This window comes from Cupressus sempervirens, chromosome 11 (genome assembly GCF_028749045.1).
Source record: "Cupressus sempervirens isolate cs-2001-9-10 chromosome 11, ASM2874904v1, whole genome shotgun sequence".
Taxonomy (NCBI): Eukaryota; Viridiplantae; Streptophyta; class Pinopsida; order Cupressales; family Cupressaceae; genus Cupressus; species Cupressus sempervirens.
Genome location: NC_143128.1, coordinates 218,939,466 through 218,946,678, shown reverse-complemented (window position 1 = coordinate 218,946,678; position 7,213 = coordinate 218,939,466).

Below are 7,213 nucleotides of genomic sequence, written 5' to 3'. Positions count from 1 at the left end.
CTGTTCCTTGCCCCTCTTGCTCATCCATCCACTATTGCTACTCATCCTCTGAAGTTGTAATCTCAATAGGTCACCTAGGAATAGATGGAAGTGTGATAGTGGAGCGTCTTCTCTCTTTCCAAGAAGCTCTTGCAAAGCATTTCCTTTGACTCAATAGGAGATTGTCTTCTTCATCTTCTTCATCCTCTTCATCCTCTTCAGGGATGGTTTCCAAGACTAGAGGAATATATATAACCTTTCTTTGTATCTTATGCTTCCTAGTCCTTCTAAAAGTAGGTTTAACCTTAGCTTTCTTAGCAACTAAGGGAAAGGCTTCTTCCTCTTGTACAAGACGAGATACTTCTTGTGCTTCCTACTCTAATTTTTGTTCCTATTCCTATTTCGGTAGAGGCACTTGTGGAATATCTTGAGCTTTAGCTGCTTTCTCATTTTGAGGCTCTTGGTTCTTAGGTACTTGAGTTGCTTTTTGTGCTTGAGTCACTTCTTCCTATTGAGGTTCTTCAGCTTCAGGTTCATCTTGCTTTGGAGAAGTTCTTTTCCTCTTATTCTTCTCTTTGTCAGCTCTAAAGTAACCAACTTCTTTGTCATGCTTATATACCATTTTCGACCTGATTGGAGATAGCACAAGGAAAGTTGGTACTGTCACTTTTGCACCTTTACCCTTAAGTGAATGTGTTGTGGCCTGAAAGATATCAGTCTGAGGAACTGGGTCCAACATAAAGGGCTTTTTGATCCAGTCCCTTTTCAATTGGATTATATGTCTCACCCTATGATTGATATATGCATTCTCTTCCTTGTCAACCTCTGCATTCATAATTGATCTATCAAATATCTTGTCACAATTGTATGAGGGATCTAAGACCTCTTGAGTGTCTTGTTGGTCAACCTTTAGTGGGATCAAGGAACTTTCTGCCAGATATAGGGTCATCCTACAATAATCCCTAATTTGGATATCATAGTCATCTATCATGTTCATCCAATGATCTTCTACTTCATCTTTATGAACAAATTGTTTTTCTACCAAAATTTAAACTCTGCCAATATTGTCAAAAAATGGACAAGGGGAGTTGTAATCTTCCAAAGGATATTGATCCCATTCTACACCAAAGGTCATGATATCCTATTTTCACTCAACTTCAAATGGACCTATAGTGATAGGCCATACCCAGGTCTTCTTGTGTTGTTTCCTCACTTTGTCATATGCAGATGTGAGTTGTCTTGCAATCACTAGTAAAATAAGCCTATTCAATGGATATATTAGGAGTTTCTTCAGATTCATAGTTGTACCTGCTACCCTTAGGCAGGTGAATGTCTTGAATTGGATATAATAGGCACCCATCTCAACAATCCTTGCTGCTACCTCTACTAACATCCTCTTCGCATAATCACCCTCAATAACTAGATGATTGCAAAAATGAAAGCATCATTCACTATTATGTATTCTTTTCTATGATCTAAAAGCTTCTTCTTTACCAGTTGGGGATATACCACATAAGGCCAAGCATTATCATCTTGCATGCTTCCCTTCTTATAAAATCTTGGATAGTTAGTTGTCCTTGTCACCAGTAAATACACTAAGTATGATGTCATGTAAAACTTGGGGTTGGATTTGACTCCTACCAACTGCTCATCTAAGTTTTCACTTAGTATTGTGGCCCAATTCAATTGAAATTTTCACTATTCTGATGGTCTCAATCAAATGTACCATCTAGATATTCAAGTGCCCAGCTATCGGTAGACCCATAACCCTACTCTTAAGAACAAAGCAGTATCCAATATCATCCTTCATATATCCTCTAGTCATATCTACCTTGCCTTGTCTTCATCCCACCAGTGTTCTATCAATCAAGAATGATGATTGTATGATCTCTTTAGCTTCCTTTTCATTTTCCCTATACCATCTTTCTACTTGATGATAAGTAATCTTAACATATTGATCCACTCTCAAAAGATGGAAGACTTTCTCAATGTTCCTTGGTCTTAAATCTAGGACTATCTCCCCTATTATACTCCTCACAACTCTTTCTTCTGATACATAATTCTCTTCCAAGGCCATGACAAGCTCTGAAGATTGCATTGATGTGGGATGTAAGGCCACATTAACCAAGCCTGATATGATAAGTACTGAGACCATCAAGGACCTCTCCTTGGGCTTGTTGCAAAGTACCAAGAACACAATCTAACCTATATGTCCCAACTTAGTATCTCTAATCTCTAAATGTGCATCTTGAAAGCATGATTTCTTAGCTACCCCTTGAAACTTGAAAACAACTAGTTTTGGAGCCATCTTCTCTATAAGTGAGCATGATGAGGAAGCCATTTTATCTACACAAAACATAAATACATTAGTGTAAAGGGGTGAAAATTAATCCCTACCAAACCTTAACTACCAAATAATCAGACCTAGAGGCTTAAAACCCTCACAAAACTAGTTAAATCCCCATTTAGCTCAATTTATGTAGTTTAGCGCACCTTGTACACCTTGATAGGTGCACTAAGTAACATCTAAAAGGTTATTAAGTGTGTAGTGGCACACCTACATAGGTGTGCACCCTTATGGAGTGTGCATATTTGCATGTGCATTATTGCACACATTGCATGTGCATTTAAGGGAGGCTTAGGGTTTGTGGGGTTAAGGGTGCAAAATGGTGTGCATATGTGCACCATTACCTAGGTTTTATTTTTTTAGGTTTTCATGCAAGGTGCGCACATGTACATTTTTACTTTTGTGATTTAGTGTTTTAAGCCTTTTTAAATAATAAATAAAGGTGCCCACCTTGTGCACCTTGGATAGGCATACAAGTTGCACACCTTTAATTTGTTGACTACATACTTTGTGTGCAAGAGATGTGTATAGTACATATATAGTGGTGTAGATGTGTTCTTATAGAGACTCTGAAGGAGAAAATGAATAAGGGGAGTGACATGGTCCCTGGTATTTATAGACCCAGGACCAAGCACATCTTTGGGATGTGAAAACTTGTGTAGATGTACACCTCCAAACGGTGCACATGCACACTTCCACATCTAGCACACTTGCACACCCATGATAGGTGTGCTAATGTGCATCTTAACCTCTTAATCACCTTTCTTGTCCAAATTTCTCAAATCTGACAACTAGGTTTTTAAGGTAGGGTTACCAAGCGAGGCTTGAACTCTAGGTAGAGCCCAAAAAACACTTAGACCCCAAAGTAGGGGTTTGGGAAAGCAACAAATTTACATGGGTGTCCCCACTTCGAGGAGAAATAGGGCATGCATTATGAAACCACAACACAATGTTATAAGTGTAGTACCCCAAAATTGGCACATTGGTAGTCCTATTGTACTAGGCAATTCTGATTTTGATAATCTCTACTCAACCTAAGTGTCAAATGCAGAAAATCATTAATCTACATTAATCACTCACTTTACTTAATTCCTAAATATTAATTGAAATAGCTAAATTAAACATATTAATTGAATTATAAGTCCTAAGTACTTTAATTTAATTAAATCAAATCCTGTAGCTAATACACATAAAGAAGGAACTTAAATTCTTTGGTTTAATTAAATATATGTCATGCTTATTGAAACTAATTGTTTATTTAACTAGAATATTTAATAATGACCACATATTTGAATGGATCAATATCCTTTCCTATTTCATCTCACATGAAAAAGGAATTAATAATATTGATTAATTCAAATATGTTCTCATAATTGTTGAAACTAATTAATTAATTAATTAATTATAAAATCTAATTATGAGCACATAGTTGAATGGATCATTGTTATCTCCTATTTCCTCTCATTCAACTCCATAAAAAATGGAGCACTCAATCTTATCTTCAATCAAGACCGTACACTTAGTTTGATCTTGACCATTCATCAAATTCTAGGATACCATATAAGAAACCTTCAATCTCTCATTTTGAGAGGATGTACATGAATAGTATCAAATAAATGCTAATTTGATTGCTCAAGTGTCTTGTATTCAAATTTTCTCTTGCTTTCATATGTTCACCATTTTTCTTAAAATGCATTCATCTAGTTCTATTTTCAATGGTTCTTAGATTAGTTTCAATTTCATTTAGATTAATCTAATATCTTTACATTTGAAAAACATAAAAAATATAGATTAGATTACATTTGCATTGATATCAAATCCTTCATACTAGTTTGGTCTAGTTGCTGATCTCTCAATTCTAAGAGTGAATAGAAAAACCCCATCTAGTTAGAAGGCAATAGATTGCTTTGTTGGGTCATACCGAATGGACAATCCCATGCTCATTTCAGGATGTTTCTAGCATGTAATGATCATGTTGAAGTGTGTGTGGATTTAAAGGCCCATAATTAGAACTCATAATAAGGAATGGTATTATGTGTTATAAGTGCAACAACTTTGGGCATATAGCTAGAGATTGTAGAGTATAGATAAATTAGTTAGGACCTAGATATGGAAACAATGTTATAGTGTATTTGATTTGTAACAACATGGGACAAACAACAAGATATTGTAGGTTGGATAATATGAGAATTCATAACAATATGAGGAATAACATGAGAAACCCAAATCCTAGAAGGAATATGAACAACAATTGAAGGAATGAGAATAACTGTAACAGTTAAAGAGAATGTGAACGATCTTGTAGGAAACCTTGATGAATCATTTGTTAAAGCTAAGGAATCAACAAGTTCATACGTTGTGTTAAAAATTCAGTCAAGTGAAGCATCTAAGAACAAATTAAAGTTAGTTATAGTCTCCAACCAATCACAATCTAATTGAAAATACCATTTAATCAATTGACATAATTGAAATAACATCGGATTTATAGAACCAGAATCAGTATGCAAAGAACATTAACAAATGAAGTAAACATTCACAAACCAAAAACTAAATTCACATATATGCTTAGACTAAGAAAGAAAATAAGAAGTGCAAACCTCACAAGAGAAAACACTCCATGCTTTCTTGATTCTGTAGATGTGTCCTTTTGTTGTGGATGTATGCTCAAGATGCTCAAAAGCTGCTTCAATGGAGATGGGTAATGGCAAATTGGTAGCTTTGTGAGCTCTCAATTTGGCATTATAAGGGTATGGTTGATGGCTTTGGTTCTCAAAATAGCATGGTAACTTTAGCTCAAAGATTGTTGATGAAATGGCTTGGGATGGGATTCAATTTATAGGCTAAGGGGTAGAGGGATGGAGGGCTTAGATGCAAGGATGGATGAAGGCTTAAGGAGGGCTAGGATGCACTCAAAGGAGAGCACATGGATTGTGCTTGTTTAGCACCAATGGGAAGGTGACACTTGTCACAAGGAGGATGAGTGTGAGAGGGTAGGGTTAAGGGTTGGTTAAAGTCATGATGAGTGGGGTTGAGTATGTAAGAGGGATGTAAGAGGAATGAGTGTGGAAGAGGGAAGAGTGTGTAAGATGGATGTAAGAGTCATGAGTGGGCTTGTAAGAGTCTTTATGTTTTGTAAGAGCACTCATGACTTAGTGGTTGGGTTTTTTTGAGGGGAGACTTTGGTTTGGATTAGGAAAGTCTTAAACTTGTTTAAGGAATGTGACAACATTAGGGGGTGGATTAGGCTTGGGTTTAGGATTAGATTAGGGATGTTAGAGATGTGCAAGTGGATGGCATTAATGAGGGTGGGTGAGTTAGTGGCTAAGCTTGGTTAGTATGGGTGGATGGGGTGGATTAGGCTAAATGGAGGATTAGAAATAGGTTAGGAGTTTTTGAATTTGAGGATTTCATTTATCAAATAGATTTATTTAATAAATGGGGATTTTTGGAATTAGATAGAAGAATAGGATTTAATTGATAAATAATAGATTATTTGATTTATCAATTAGGACTATAGATGATTAATTAAATTAATCAACTAGGGGATGACAAAGGATTAATTAAATAGAAATTTAATAAATAATGCCTTTTTAGATAACTAAATAGGATTACTAAAATAGTGTAATCAAATTTAGGTGTCTACAGGATTAGTATAGAAAAATTTAGAGTAGGAACTAAGACTTGCAAAGTTAATCTAAGGTAGAAAAGGATGTAAGGAAGCTATGGTTAAGAGCACATGAGTTTTGAGTTCATATGTGATCACCTACATTAGACTTGTGAGTAAGATAATTGGTTATAAAATTAATTATAGTTCTAGATTGAACTCTGTTCCAGTAGGATCTATACATGCAACATATATGATGACAATTGAAAAGTAGAAGATTAATATGTGGGAGATCTTGAAGCAACAAATACTAGACAACATTGATAGGGTAAAGAAGACAAAGAATAAAATATCTTAATTTGAATCACTATTGACTCATTTATTTTTCCAAGTATTAGGATATTTCTATGGAATGCTTAGCTATGAATGAAAGTCTAACATATGCACAATGGGTTTAGTTACACATTATTACAGAACAAATGAAAAGAAAAAATAATAGAATATATCACCAAAATGACAAAGAGTTTTCAATCTAAAATTTAAAAAGGATTTAGAATACCATCATCCGTAGCTGAGAAGTATAAAGATGACTTTTTTTATGGTTGAAACTGATGTTATATGCATGGAAGTAGTAGAACCAAGAGTGAAATGCATTGATCCAATGGGATATGAGATGGAAGAGGAATTAATTGAAGGCTATGCAAAGATCATCCTAGAGTTAGAAAAGGATAAGGAGTGTCCTATATGGGGCATCTATGAGGAGAAAGTCAAAGAAGTACATATTTAGTTGTATAGAAAGGATATTGAGAGGAGAGTTGAAAAAAAGATAGACAATATATTGAAGGAATCAAGAATGAACATAGAGGAAGTTAAATAAGCCATGGAAATTTCAAAGGAAATGAGAGCAAGTGGGAAGTCATAAGTTCTCACTGCTAAGACTTTATCCATTGATAGTTCAATAGAAGGAGTGAGAGTTGTACTACCATTCATGTAGACTCCTATAACACCCTATGCAATAGTTGCACTTGTGAAACCATCATCTTTTCCACCTATACAATCCAAAGATGAAGAAGATGTCAACATACTCAAAGTTCAGTTAATGACTCCAATTAGCACCAGAAAGTCTAAAAGGCTAGTTGAAGTTAAATAGGAACCATTTGAACCTCCTAAGAGAAAGAGGGTAAAATAAATTGCTAGTGGAATAGGAAAGAAGAGAATGACAATAGTCACATACATTAGTAAACAAAGAAGAGGAGTGAGAAAGAAACAAAGGAATCAAAATC